The 15,975-nt window shown below is 38.0% G+C and overlaps 1 long non-coding RNA gene across 1 annotated transcript; it reads right to left on the bottom strand.

Annotated features, from left to right (window-relative positions):
- Nucleotides 1-314: 314 nt before the first annotated feature.
- Nucleotides 315-15,824, bottom strand: LOC147826351 (uncharacterized). Its single transcript, XR_015439492.1, has 3 exons — nucleotides 15,750-15,824; nucleotides 11,374-11,400; nucleotides 315-1,303 (listed from the first exon to the last, which is right to left on the bottom strand). It is a non-coding gene; the product is annotated as an uncharacterized LOC147826351 (long non-coding RNA).
- Between the last annotated feature and the right edge of the window lie 151 nt (nucleotides 15,825-15,975).

The raw sequence follows: 15,975 nt of genomic DNA on the forward strand, positions 1-15,975 counted from the left end.
AGCCTGGGCTACATAGTAAGTTCAAGGCCATCCTGATTTACAAAGAGAGACCCTATCTTTTTTTTTCATTCATTAAGTTTATTGATGTAGTTTAGGTATACATTATGATCACATTCATTGTTGGGAATTTGTACCTATACATGGTATATACCTTGATTCTTGTATTTTCTCCTTTCCCCTTCCCTCCCTTCTACCCCTCCACCCCTCTCTATTTAAAAGAAAACTTTGTTTCCATTCTTTTCTTCTTTTCATATATTTTTTATTTCCCTTCTTTCTTTTCCCCTACCCCCTGCCCCGCCCCACTTGGACCTTTTCTTCCCATTTCACTTTATCTGTTACACATTTTGATCCTCATTTACACTGTCAGTTTCTCACACCAGTGAAACTACTTGGTATTTACATGTGTGTCCTATTTATTTATTTTTTTTTGGTAGGGGATCGAGCTCAGGACCTTGTGCTTTTGAGGCAGGCGTGGTGCCACTGAGCTAAATCCCTGGCCCCTTGTACTATTTATTTCACTTAAGAGTATGGCCTCAATGTGCACCTATTTAGCTATAAATGTCTCTAGTTTATCATTCTTTATGGCTGAGTAGTACTCCATTTTATTTTTAAAAACCCCACATCTTCTTTATCCAGTCACCAGTTGATGGGCATTTGGGCTGTTTCCAAGCTTTAGCTATTACAAACTGTGCCAATATAAACATAGGTACTCATATATTGCTGTGGCATGATGGTTTTAAATCTTTTGTGAAGATACCCAGTAGGGGAATAGCTGAGTCAAATGGGACTTGTAATCCTAGTTTTTTGAGGAATCTCCATACTGATTACCAGAGTGGTTGCACCAGTCTAAACTCCCGCCATCAGTGGAGAAATGTTCCTTTTTCCCTACAGCCCCTCCAGTATTTGTTATTGGTTGATTTCTTGATAGCAGCCATTCTTTCTGGGGTGAGGTGGAATCTCAGTGTTGTTTTCATTTGCATCTCTCGAATGACCAGTGATGTTGAACATTTTCTCATACGTTTATTTGCTGTTTTTACTTCTTCATCGGAGAAATGTCTGTTCATTTCAGAGGGATCCCCTGTCTTAAAAAATTTAAAAATAAAATTCTGCTGGATCAGAAAATTGTAGAAATCTGCATAAGAAATGCTAGCTAAATTCTTGTGTCTATTTTTCTTAGCACTCTGATTTGTGACAGTTATCTAGCAAGCAGGAAGGAGAAAATTTGAGGAGTTAGTTGGGAATATAGCTGGAGTGGTACAGCACTTGCCTACCATGTTTGAGGCTCTGGGTTCAATCCGCAGCACTAGAAAAAAAATTAAAACAAACAAAAACCATTTAAAGAGATGGGGTATTATGACGTTGAACATTTCTCTTAACATTAAGTCATACTGTCTAAACAATATAGCTTAGTCAGAAGATTTAAATAAAATAATGTACTCGGGGCCAGGGTTTCCCGCTCAGTGGTTTATACTCTGTACTCAAGTGGTCATGCTGAGGTGGAACCCTTAGAAACACATCTGGAAAAGCTAGACAAACATACAGCTGGACGTCTCTCAGTAGAAAGGGACCTTCGTTTGTTCTTCACTGCATGACCTGATTAGTGAGCATTTTCTTTCCTGCATGTTTATTCCTCAAAGCACCAACAACTTTGATATCCTTCTGAGTGGCTGCAAATGGATGAAGAACTAAAAACACCTCCCAGCATTTACCTCTGCTTCACAGTTTTATAAATATTTTCATATACATTAACTTCAGAGAAGCATTGAAAGTTTATTACTATTTTTAATCCTGTTTAACAGAGTAAAACAATGGAAACTCAGATGTATTGAGGGATTTGCCTTCAATCCCTAAGCCAAGAAGAGGCTGAATCCAGAGTAAAATCCTGTGCTTGGATCCCAGATCCTATATGCCTGTCAGGCCCATACCACAAAGCACTAATCACAAAAAAGATAAGAGATGACTGTTAATGATCTGGAGCCATTTCAAAGAACCTCTGCACAGGAGAGTAACAAATGATGGAAGGTGCAAAGAAATATGGAGGACTCAAGTCGGAACTGTCACAGACAACATAGAAAACTAGGAGAACAGAATAACCAAGTTCTCAGTCACTGTATGGCTGCCTCAGAAGTCAGCAGGATAAGTCACAGAAGGGGCAGCGATCACACCCTTTCCAGCTGCACGAGTAACAAACAGCCTCCCCCCACAAACAATCTCTGGTCATTCAAAAGACTGAGATTATACACGTGGCTTCACAGTCAAGATTTCAGAAGTGCGTACATTATGTACTGTCTTTAAATTATCAGTACATCTTTGGAACAGTCTTAAACTTTTGAGACCTTTGTAGGTAGAGCATTTTAGTCAGGCCTTGGCCTTCTTTCTCACAAATCTGAATTTTTATTCACATGAAGGAACTAAGGCCTGAAGAGGCTGTGATATGCTCAAGGTCTTATGTTCAGTAAAGTGGAAGAGAAGACTGGGCCTCATCTAGGTGAAGGGCTTTTCTCACTACGATTTAGGGAAAACCAACATTTCCTTTTTCCAATAAACTTCCTGCCAATAAAACAGAAATTCCACTCTCTCAGAAAGGTTGGAACCATCACTTCTGCAAAACTTTTTAAGGGAAGAGGAAAAACAGTATCTGGCTTGTGAGATAACAAGAACTCTGACACCCATGGTCTGTATTTCTCTAATAGGAGACCCTAATGAGTCGCCGTTTGTTCATGTGTCTTCCTTCTTTCCATATCCCTGGACTTCTGGCTGTGATGGGAAGACACTATTTTCTGCATACTCTGATTTGATAGGAAGGATTCAGAATTTCCCTTTGGCCACTTGTCCAAGTCCTATTTTCCAATGAGGCTTGGCCAGACATGGAGCTATTATATTGATCTTTGTCTGCTTTCTATGCCCAATTCTTAGTCAATTTGGGATCCAAAGGAGGGCATAAATGAATTAACTGGTGTCTTTAGATACCTCAAGAGTTTCTAAGACTTAGCTTCTTTTAAAATTTGACCAAACTTAGTTTTTAAGTGCAGATATTAGAACCTCAGATTTAAATGCTTCCTAGAGCAGCGAATACTCTCTAATCCAGGTTTTCTCAGTTACAACACTATTGACATTTGGGAACAGATAATTCTTTGTTGTGAGGGCTGACCTGTGTATTATAGGATGTTTAGTAGCCTCCCTAGTCTCTACTTACAAGATGCCAGGAGCATCCCTAGTCCATCAGAAACAGAATGCCTAATGACCATGGCCTGCTCAACCCTACAGGTCAGTTGTCCCCTCAAGATGTCCAAGCCCTCCTGATCCCATTAGTTGAGTTATGGAATTATCAGGCGTTAACAGTGTATTTCAAAACTATTCATGTCAACTGTATTTATTGCAGTTTTGTAATCTACACAGATTTTGCATAATTAATCTAGTGAAAAATGAATTCAAAATAAGAGAGTTCTTTTTCTACTCAAAGTCAATGATTATGAAAGATTCCATATGGAAGAGACACATTATTTCTCACCCTTAACTCTTTTATCTTCTATCTACAAGTGAAAAAGTGTCCTAGCCTCCCCTAAAGTTACAGAGAATCCATGTGATTGAGATCCATGCAATGGAATAGTGACAAAAATGATGAACATAATTTCTAGGTCTAGTACTTAAAACTATTCTCACTCTCTGTTGTTGCACCTGCAAAGAATACAGAAGAGATCTCTGTAGCCTATGGTGAGTACGGGCAAACTTTCCATAAAGGGCCAGATGACAAACACTTTCAGCTTCACATGTTCTTCTTTTTTTTTTTAAAGAAAAACTTTCTTTTTTAAAAGAAAAACTTTAAAAAAGGTAAAAATCATCCTTAGCTTTGTGGACTGTACAAAACACTGGACTGAATTCAGTTCACGAGTACTGGTTTCCTGACTGTTGCCAAAGTGGTGGGCATGATGATCCATGTGATACCATCTTTCACCAACGTGCTTAAAAAATACCAAATTAGATATAGATAAAACACAGTACAGTATTATGGGGAACTATGAAAGTTCTGTACGTAGATTATTGAAAATCTTTAAAATTCTTATTCTATTTTAAGGAGAGTTAATGTGGAACTCATAGACTTTGCAATTACAGAGACTATAGAGGGAAGAGAAACGGGACCAGATTCTAGTGAGCAGACCTTTTCCAAGATGAAGCCTTTGTCTTAGACCAAAAGACTGCAAATGAATGTCCATGTATTGAATTTAGGTTACAAGTTTAAATTATGTTTCTCTCTTAAGATTTGCTATTTTAACAGATGTTTTATTCAAGTAAGGGGCTACTATTTTAACTCTCTTTTGTGTAAAGACAGACTGAAAGGAGACAGCAGAAGAGCCTTAAAAGCAATGTAACAATTTTATATTACCAATTCCTCTATGTAGGGGTCTTGATTCAGATATAAACGCTTCCAGGTATTTATAACACAATAGTGGCAAAGTTCTAGATGTGAAAATGTTAGAATCCTTAAATGTGGAGTTCATTGTGACACCAAATGGGTCACTGTGTGCTCGGGTTGACTGGGGCGGTAGAAGACTGCTAACTCCCTGGAGCTGGTATACCTGGAAAATAGGATGCCTTGCCAACTCAAGCAGAGATGGGCCTTAGGAAGAAAACAAGCAAGTTCCCTAGGGGACAATCTGATAAACGTTAATAATTCAGCCAAATTGTCACCATTCCTTGGTAACCTAAAACAAATCTTTGTACTTAGCAAAACACCATGCTTTTGTTTTCCTCAGTATATCTAGGAGTTTTAGTCAGTTTGGTTCTTCATTTTGCTGGAGTCCCCTGACCCATCACAAAGATACTCTCTGCCTCCTGTGTTTTCATTTGTCTCTCTATCAGGGTTTGCTAGCCCAAAGCTGGCACTTAAATGTTTGCCATACAAAGACATAGAAAAAGAACAGCTAATGTATTTTTTAAAACATGAATGGATATGGGTCAGGCATAAGAATAAGTTAAGGAAAGGTAAAAACAAAACAAGACAAAAACCCCAAAAGCCAGCTATTATTTCAAATTAATGTGTCTCCCTTATAAGTCTTTTTAAAATAGAAATAGAGCTATTCCATGGGGAACCAGACACAGGCTAGCTTTAGTATTATGAAGTATTAGCTCTGTAACTTACACAATTGTCTGTTTTTCCTGCAACTCATATCAGCTTTCATAAAAAAAATGTCCATTGTCTTAGACAACCAGTGTGGTCACAGCAAAGTGCTATAGAGTGGTGGAGCTTAAACAGCAGAGATTATTTTCCTCAAAATTCTGGAGGCTGGAAGCCCAAGAGTAAGGTGGTATCAGTATGGTTGGGTTCTAGTGCAGCCCTCTTCCTGATGACAAAAGACCACCTTGCAGCTATTTCATTACATGAGTGGAGGAGAGGGGGAGAAGGAGATGGAGAGAGGGAAAATGGAAAAGAAAGGAATGAATGTGGAATGGGAAGGGCAGAGGAAGGTGGGGAAGGGAAGAAACAGTGTATTGTCTTGTGTTTCTTCTTATGAGGGCTCTAATCTCATTCTGAGGGCCTCATCTTTAGGACCTTATCCAAACCCAATTATCTCCCAAAGGTCACATCTCCAAAAACCATCACTTTGGGGGTTAGGGCTTTAACATATAAATCTGGGGAGGGGAATGTAATTCAGTCCATGGTAGCAATGACAAGGATGGCGCCAAGGTGCCAAATGTTACAATGAATCTTTAGTCTTTATATGCATGGAGTGCCAGCTAAACACTTTTTCTTGCATTTTTTTCTCTCCATCCAGTCTGTGGCTGGTTGGCCAATCAGTTTAGGTCCAAGTGCTGATGTACCAAATTCAACCCAGACTCAATATAAAACAAACAAATACAACTTCATTTTCACTTTCTTCCACCTACCCTTTTTTGAGAGCAGGGGATAAGAAGAGGAACCACTTGAAACTGATAAACCAGGAATGCTCTAGGATCACTGTTAGAAAAACACCCTGGGGAGAGCAGCAGCAGCAACTTGCATAACTTGCATTTGTTCAACAAAGATTGTAGCAGTGCTTTCCATCATGTCCAAATATTTATTCTTTTACTTCTGGCACATTTTCTTACAGGAAAAAATGAAAACAACCAAAACATTCTCCCTTTTTGCCTCAGTGCTGCCAACCAACCAGGGGCCTCCTGCAGGGTAGGCATGCACTCTGCCACTGAGCTACACACCCAGACCCTCAAACAATAGTTATTGTCATTCCAATGCAACAGTTCAAGTTAGAGTTATAACCCTAATTCTTACTTCCTTCTTTCTCCTACTTCATATATCTTGAGTTTTTTTAGTTTATTTCTGTACTTTTTAAGTTGAAAATGTTTAAACTCGATAAGTACAATGTATAATCATAAACTCTTCAACTTGCTAAAAGGTTAATATGTTGCCACTTTGGTTTACTGCTCCTGTCCATGTGTAGTTTTATCCTTATTATTTGTGCCAAACCATTTAACAGTAAGTTGCAGAAATCATGGCCCTTCACTGCTAAAACATTGGGCTTTTTTCTCTTAGAACAATGTCATTTTCTTAATGAACAGAACCCAGGGAGTGAAGGGGATAGGTGCCTATGTGTGGTACTGGGGATTGAACCTAGGCCTTCACACTAAGCTACAAACACAGGCCTTTTTAAAAAAAATTTTTGAGACAGGGTCTCACTAAGTCACTAGGTTGTCCAGGCTGGGCTCCTGACTCAGCTACCCAGAGTGCTGGGGATACAGGCATGTATCACATACCTGGTTGAAAGGGGTCAATTTTTTCTTGAAGACTTTGTATAACGATTACATTTCCCCTGTAATTGCAGGAACATAGTAAATAAAAGATTTCAAATTGGCTTTACTTAATGCTCCTTTGACCTGTAGCCTGAGCAATTAATAAAGTGTTTGGGTTGTATTTTCACCACAAGTTTCAACTCCCTGAGGAATCAGAGCTAACACACATGGAAACATTAGCAATTTGTTAACTCTGTACATTGTAAACATCTTTGAAGCTTTTGTAAGTTGTTTCTGAGACCCCAAGCTGTGTACATTCTTGTGCTTGATCAAATTACCATCTTTCAGCCATTGGGATTAACATGCTGCCTTCAGTTTGCCCTCAGATTCCAGTGAAAAACACACACACACCGCTTTGTCAGGTATCAGGTCTTCTGTCCTGCAGCCAGTCACTCTGTAGGTTTCAGGCTTGAAGATCAGACTAGGACATAAAATTTGCCATCTGAGAAATAACTTTAAACCTAAATCCTAACCCAAGTTGAGCTTGGAGATAGAAAATTCTTTGGTGTCGTTTACTTATAGCTTCCCTTCTTTAAGAATAAAGAATTCTTCCCATGTGCTTTTTGGTTCTGCATTCTCTTGCATTTGACTGGCTTGTTTGACAAACTCAATTAGAAGTGTTGAGCTTTAACACACCTGCTTTCCATGCTCACTGCACTGGACCAGGTTGTGACTGCTTCTGTCATGGTGGAGTGTTCTTAGGAAAACATGCTCTCTGCACATCTCATCTCTCAATAGGTCTCACAGAAAACTTATCATCCATAGCAGTATCTAATTGTCTTGTCACATTTTTTCCCTTAGGACTGAACTTTGCTTGATTGTGTTGGCAGAAATATTTGTGGTAAAGTTTGTTTTGAAGAGCAGTGTTTTAAATTTCAAGATTTAAAAAAAAATATATAATCAAGTCTCTCATTTGAAGCTCAAAGTGGATATATCAGATCCAATTGTGAATAAAAGTACCATAAGCCTGGACATAAAATGTGGGATGGTAGAGCACACTTAAACTTCTCATGAGCACTGGGATATGTTGTTTTGACCGCAGACATTTCAAAGGCATAATTTGCGTGTCAGTAAGTTTAGGAGTATGTGTGAGAAAAATGTGAAAATGACAATACACCAGAGTTTCTCAGTCTCAGTACTGTCAACCTTTGGGGCTGTATAATTCTTTGTCATGGGGAGCCTTCCTGTGAACTATAGACTATTTAACAATCAATGTCTCTGGCCTCCACCCACTAGATGCCAGTAGCAACACCCACACCCCCCAAAAAGACAATGAAAATTGTCTCTTGACATTCCCAGATATACCCTAGAGGACAAAATTACCCCAGCAGAGAACCCCTGCCATACATGGCTTGAGTTTATTCTTCCAACGTGAGTAAACCAATCATAGCAACATGGTTTGTTTAAAGCCATATGTGTGTATGCTACAGATTGCCTACTCTCATGCAAGACCACTGAGTAGATACTAGGTTATGTTTATCCTTGAATCACTACAAGGGCACAGTCCTGGTAGAGTATATTTATCATTGGTGCTGACTGACTGACTAACTGACTTCTGAGAATGGTAGATATGGATTCCCTACTGTATACTTAATTAGGGTGGTTATGTTTTTTCTTTTTTTTTCAATTTTTGAAAAATTTTATTTTATTGACACATTTTAGGTATACGATACAGTTACATTCATCATTGGAAATTTGTACCTTTACATGATGTATCCTGGGTCTTATTTTTTCCCCATTCCCCTGCCCTCCCTTCAACCCCTCCATCCCTCCCTATTTACAAAGACTTTGTTTTCATTTTTTCCTTTTCTCACATTAGGGTGGCTATGTTATCAGAGTTTTAGGGTGAAAGCCCTTGCTCCTGGGGACACAGGAGCAGGCTTGACCACTTGTTCCATATACCAAAGAGAAGAGCAGTGGTGGGGGGCAGATAAAGAGTTTTTTGTTTTGTTTGTTGTTGTTTGGTACTGAAGATTGAACCCAGGTCCTGTACACTGAATTATATCCCTAGTCCTTGATTTTCGCCTTTAAAAACATTTTTTTTTGTTTTTTTAATTTTGCGACAGGGTCTCGCTAAGTTGGTGAGTTGCCCAGGCTGGGCTCGAACTTGTGATCCTCCTGCCTCAGGCTCCCAGAGTGCTGGGATTACAGGTGTGTGCCACCATGCTTGGCTAGGAAAGGAGGTTCAATCAACATGGCTAGGCCAGGAGGACAGATAAAGTTTCAAGATTTGTTTTCAAGGGGCTGACAGAAAACTTGGTTTTAGTGAAAACAAAACAAAACAAACCAACAAACCAAAAAACAAACGGAAGGTTCGGGGGTTTGCATAGCTGCCAGGATAGGCAATCCAGGTCATGCTGTGGTCCGGTTGGTGAAAGCCATAGCCTGGTTGGTCACTATCTCAGCACAGGTTCTGCAAGGTTTTGGAGCACCGTAATTGCTTGATGAAGCAATTCTGTTCCTCTTGTGAAACAGCCACTCCTGCTTAGAGGGTTAGCCTTTGTTCCATCATGGGGTAATTGCTCCCACTTGGGGGCATGGCCTTATCATGGGATGGTCTTTGAAGCTCTGCTTTCCCTGGAATTCTAAGTGACTGCAGGTTAAAACAATGACTGGAAATTGCCCATCAACTGGAGACTGGATAAAGAAGGTGTTTTTTATTTTTTGTGTTTTAATAAAATGGAGTACTACTCAGCCATAAAGAATGAGAAACTAGAGACATTTATAGCTAAATGGATGCATATTGAGGCCATACTCTTTTTTTTTTTTTTTTGGTAGCAGGGATTGAACTCGGGTCCTTGTGCTTTCAAGGCAGGCAGCAGAAACACTGAGGCCATACTCTTATGTGAAAATAAGAGTGAAATAAATAGGACAACCAAATAGTTTCTCTGGTGTGAGAAACTAAAAGTGTAAATAAGGATCAAAATGTATAATTGATAATGTGAAATAGGAAGAAAAGGCCTAAAGGGGTAGGGGAAGTGGGAGGGGTAGGGGAAAGGAAAGAAAGGAAAAGAAAAAATATGAGAAAAGGAAAAAAAGGAAACAAAGGCTTTGTAAATAGGTAAGGGTGGAGGGGGTGAAGGGAGGGCAGGGGAATGGGGAGAAAATAAAAACTAAGATACATCATGTAAAGGTACAAGATCCCAAAGATGAATGTAACTGTATTGTATACCTTACTGTATACTAATAAACTTAATGGGAAAAAATAAAAGACAATGACTAAAGACTTCTAGGCATCGATCCTGGGGTTCTGGAACTAGGCCTTTCGAAAGTCTGCAATTGGACATCTCTGCAAATCCTGAAAATTACTTTAGTTACTCATCTTGGTGTCCTCAATCTTGAAGGGGGATGAGATAAGGTATGTATATGTAAGACTACTAAGCTTTGTATTATGGACAATCCTTAAGTGATTAATATGCCTACATGCAGAGCTGAACAAAGAGCTGACCCAAAGCTTTAAGATAAGAAAATGAAGGCAGAGATGCCAAGCTTCATCTTGCTTGCAGTTATGCACTGGACACTTGCAGGTATAGCCTCTAGTTCATCATTACAGTACTATGTGTATGTGAACTGTAACAGAGCTGTCAACAACGTGGGAGGCCCCATGGCACAGATGAGCCTAGAGCAGACAGGAGCACGTGGTAAAACAGTAATTCTCAACTGGGACAATTTTACCCTTAGGTGACATTTGACCATGTCTGGGAACATTTTTGCTGGCACATCTGGAAGTGGTGATGCAATTGGCATCCAATGGGTAGAGGCCAGGGCTGCTGTTAAGCATCTGACAATGCAAAGGGCAGCCTGACATAACAAAGAATTATCTGGTTGAAAATGCCAATAGTACTGAGATTAAGGAACTCTGTGGTAAAACAACTAGAAATAAAAATTAAATATTCCTGAATGTATTGTGGAGCATCAATAGATTATCTTATAATTTTTTACTATTTTGAGGATTGAAGTACCATTTACTTCCCCTCTACGGTGTCTCTGCTGTATTAAGGTCCTCTTTGCCAAATACTTGGTGCCTGTTCCCTATAAATTTGTTCCTGTTTCTACCTACTGAAGACTGCTGCCCATTGACTTTCCTTCTAGGCTTTTTAGTGATGCCATGAGCTTTGAAAAATCAGCTTACAAATGGAGTTAGAAATTAATTGTTAATTAATTGCCATTCATTGTTTTTTAATTCTATCAGCTTGATTCAGGTTATATGCCCATCTTCAAACAGAAGGGTGTTGATGTCTCACATATTGACAGTAGTTGGCTCTTGAAATCATTTTAAGTTTTAATATTACGGAATAAATCAAGGGTCCAGTACAGCAAGTCCATTTAAGGTCTCCAATCTTGTGTAATAATTCATTTTTGAATGAATAGAGTGATGTATAGTTAATAAATACGAATGGTTGAATATATATATATATTATATATATATATACACACACACACACACACACACACTGTGTACTTATTTACTGGAAAGACAAAAATACTAAGTCATTATACCTCTAAAGTTATCAGTTTTATTTGACAAAGTCAAAGTCAAAATAGATTAACAGGGCTAGGAGAGTAGCTCCATGGTAAAATGCTTACCTGGCATTCAAAGTTTGATCCCCAGCACTGCAAAATCAAAATGAAAACAAAACAAAGTTTAACAGTGGGACTTTAGTACTGCTTCTAGCCTTTTGTTTTCTTTTCATTTCTTGGAGCATCAAATATCTCAAGCCTATTTCAATAGGATGGTGCATTTATGAGAGATTATCATTTACCTTGTGTTTGACAGATTTGGATATGTTTAATGGGGAGAAAATCCTATATTACTTTCAATACTGTATCATTCTCCTGGACTTTTGTATGTAATCAAAAGAGAGTTGGCTTTGGAGCGAAAGATCCGTATAGGACCATGTGTAAGTTATTGAAATTCTGCAGGCCTTAGTCTCCTTTGTTACATTATTGTTATAAAACTTAATTAAAACATGGATTTAAGTGAAATAAAGCCATTAATTTTTTTCCTTGTTCTATTCCTGAATTAATCCCCATCAACATATGAACAGTTAATTCTTTACCTTCTAGGTTAAGGTAAAATAAATCAAATAGGTAAAAAAAAAAGTCTTCCATTCCTTTTACAAATATTTCACTATTCAATATGGTGTAGCCTCCTTTAATGACCAACTTAAACCCCACAGCAGCTGAACAGAATTTCTTACCTTTTCAGAAATCCTTAACATTAATTGTCTGAAATATTTATTCTATTCTAACTAGTGGCTGCCTTTAGTTCTCACTGTTTACCTGATTTTGCTTTTGAATATATTTTATAGCCATAAATAAAACATAAGCTCCCTGAAGTTAGAAGTCTTGCATCCCTCCCTTTCTTCTTTGCTCCTGCCTTTCTTTTCTTTTCCTTCTCATAATCTTGCTTCATATAGTACCTATCCAGAAGGCAAGTGGTGGTAGGGAACAAAAAATATTTTTAAGGAATTGAATATTCATGCCATTAGTTTCATAATCTTTTTTATTTACATGCTAAATTACAAAAATTTAAAAGACAAATTAATGCATTTTAATGTCCCCCATATGATCAAATTCAATGGTTCATAAAATGTCATCTTCTGGTTTGTACCATGTTGAGTTCGTCCATTAACTCAAAGGGAATAAAAACTATGACAAAGTTCAGAAATTCCCAGTCAGTAAGCTTAGTGTTAATTGCTACTTAGTTTTGTATTTGTCTGAATCACTTTCTTGTCACTAAGACAAAATACCTGATATCCACAGTTCACGGTCAGCATTTTCCAGGGCAAAATGGCATGGTGGAAAGGCCTGAGTGGAGAAAACTGCTCACATCAAGGAAGAAGAGAGCAATGGAAGAAGCCAGGGAGGGAGATACACCCTTCTAGGTCATGCCCTCAGTGACCTGCCTCTTCTAATCAGGCCCTACCTTGTAACAGCAAAGTCAGGTCTGTTGACCAAATAATTCAGTTACCTTCCAAATATCTTGCCTATGAACAAATGAAGACTTTGGGGGGACATTCTCAATCTAAACCATAACAATTTTAAAAGAAACTGAATTATATACAATATAGAAGTTTCTAGAAAAATTTTAGAGTACTGTTTCAGTATCTGCTACTTTATTAATTTATATTCATCTTTTTTTTTCACTTCAACCCAGGAATTAATCCAGCCAACACAAAAATCTTTAGCAAGAAAAAATATCACATTGAACATATCAAGAAGGTTGTAGCTGAAGGCCAGGAAGAATAAATATATAAGGATGTCATTTGCTGAAAGGTGTTAGCTTCAAGTAGTCTCTCTTAAACTTCATTTTATATAGCTCTGGTCAATTTCATAGCCTCAACCAGCACTGAACAGGGAAATTGGAAAACTGCAGAATTGATTTGCAGAAGTGAAGTTCTACTTTCTTTTATACCTCCTTCATCAGAGCTGCTATTATTCTTGTGTTCTGTGGTATTATTATTGACAGTAGCCCAGGCACAGCTGATAATTGCTAAAACCCATTCTCTTAAAATGGAAACAGAAAAAAACAAGATGACTATGCAGCTTTTCCATTTTTTAAATCTGTTTTCATAACTCTTAGTCTTTGCTACAATTTAAATGTAAAGAATTACCTTCCACCAAGCATCTATGCGCTTTGCTTTTGGTACCTAGGCAATAGATATTACAATGATAAAGCTTTAAATGTCTGTTTTGAACCAAATGTAGGTCCTTCAAATATTCTAGATTTCTTTTTCAATTTTCATTCTTAGTAAAGATTTTGCTTAACTGTAAATATATCAGAAACGTGTTTTAGAGGACAATATAGTACTAATTACATTAGTATATTTAATTGGCTCCTGTTAAATTTGAAATTAAAGCTACTTCTTTGAAAACAAAGCTATTTAGTACCAACCCTGAGACAGAATCTCCTTTGTATTCTTAAAGATCATTGAGAATGAATAGGAATATTGCTTCAGTTTTGACAGTCTCCTATTTATTCTCTTCTTTCAAATGCATAATAATGATAATGAAATCTTTACTATGCAATGCCATCTGCCTAGAAGAATGGGGTCTATTTATATGTGTTATATAAATGGTAAGGTGGGAATTATAAATTTTTATTTTTCATATTAATATTGGCTTTTAAAATTTTTATTGGTTCTTTATATTCTGCCCTAACCAAATTTAGAAATCTTTATGGGTCAAAGAATCAGAAAACTTCTTTAATTAATTTAACAATATTGGCAAGATTGTAGGTCAATAGTTGAGAATTAAATGAAAAAAATTGGTCAAATTTCTTATGGACTAAGTAGAAATTCCTCTATTTTAAAAGGTTTGAAAAAGTTGTCAATTAAATTTGAATTTCAGACAAACAATAATGTTTAAGTATGTTCCAAACAATGCATATCCTGTTTTTTGTTAAATGTGACAACCCTGAGGATTGATGCCATTGATTGATAGCATCAATATTGTAAACAAAACCTCTACTTTTTAAATAAATTCAGGTCATGAAAATTGAAATTTAAAATTTTGAGCAATAGAAGTTAAATCAAGTTTATCCACATAGAACTGTACAGAAAACGTTTTTATTAAAAGGAATTATAAGTGCATGTGGATGTTCATGAACTCCATTTCCAAGCAATCACAACTTTTTCTAGTACTGGGGATTGAACCTGTAGGGCATTCACACTGAGATACATTCTCAGCCCTTTATTTTTATTTTGAGACAGGGTCTTACTACACAGATGAATTGTCCACGTTGGGCTTGAACATATGATCTTCCTGCCTTAGTCACCCAGTATTCTGAGATTACCATGTCTAGTTGACCACTTCTTAAAGAATAGTAATCTGGACTTTAAGTTCTCAGGATACCTAAGGAATTAAGCGTTTTTCATTTTTTCTCTTTCTTAATCACAACTTAAATTCCAAGATCCTTTAATTAGAAGATCAGCTGGGGATGGAGGATATGCTTAGTGTTAGAGCACTTGCGGTAAGCTGTGGATTCAATTCCCCAATATCAAAAACAGAGAGAGAGAGAGAGAGAGAGAGAGAGACCTTTTGATCTTTTCAATGTGAGAAAAATTATGCATATAGGCTACCTATATGTCCATTAAAAATTCCTTCCTACTATCTGATCCTTACATTCAAAGGTCTAGCGTTCCCAATGTTCATTTCTTGTGCTTTACATTTATTTAAACGATATTAAGGGTCTATAATGTGCCAGGCATCCTGTTACATGTCAGAAACACACGAAGAGCAAATGAAAACATGGCAACAATAAAATTTCTGCTTTCTTTCAAAAGTGTTGCAGCCTATGAAGCAGAATGAATATGGATTATTATTCCCAGGTTACAGATAGAGGAGCTATGTGCTCAAGAATTGAAAGGTCTTATCTAAGGTCTCACACTTGGTAAGCCAAGAGTCAGGACTTTAGAATTTCCCTGTTTTCAGGCTCAAGGCACTCTGAAATATTTCTTCAAAGGAAATCCCAGCCTCCTTAACCTCTCCATTTCTAAGGAGCAAAAGAGATGGCCTCTTTAATCCCTCTATAGTATTCACGAGCTCGTGAAAGTGGGACAGGTGTTTCCTGGGTGTTAGGAAGCAAGACACAAGTGGATTAAAGATCCCTAGCAAGCTTGTAACCAGACCAAGATAATCTGTGGAAACCGGAGCACCCTGCTAAGGCGAGGGTATTTTAATGAGGTGTCACAGGTGACTCATCATAAACGGGTTGCTTTTGGGCCTTCTAATATTTTTCTTCAGGTTGGGATGTCTGATTTCTTTTGCATTCTTGGACAATAGTTTTGTACAATTCTAAATTTTTCTAATTTCACAGCCATCAGGGTGATCTTGTTTTCATACCGGAAGCAGTCATTGCCACGAAGTTTAGGAAATGAAGGAAAAGGTGAAAAAAACGAGCCAGCGACCAAGACAGAGGCCTAAAATGGGGAAATTCTCACTAGGAGAGCTTCGCTTACCCCAGCCCCGAGAATGACAGCTTTCCTCGCGCTGAAGACTACGTCTCCCGGCAGGCATTGCGCGCCCCGCGGGCACAGGCTGGCAAACTCTCTGAGCTCCACCTCCGTCCTAACTAGCCAATAGGAATCGCCGGCTCCGTCCTCCGCCAGACCCGGACCACGAGGGCGCGTGGGCAATCAAACTACATTACCCGATGAGCCCGTGCACGGGTTGTGGCCAATTAGA

This window comes from Heterocephalus glaber, unplaced genomic scaffold, assembly GCF_053883595.1.
Source record: "Heterocephalus glaber isolate CG9 unplaced genomic scaffold, H.glaber_assembly_v1.0 deba00001472, whole genome shotgun sequence".
NCBI classification, from domain to species: Eukaryota; Metazoa; Chordata; class Mammalia; order Rodentia; family Bathyergidae; genus Heterocephalus; species Heterocephalus glaber.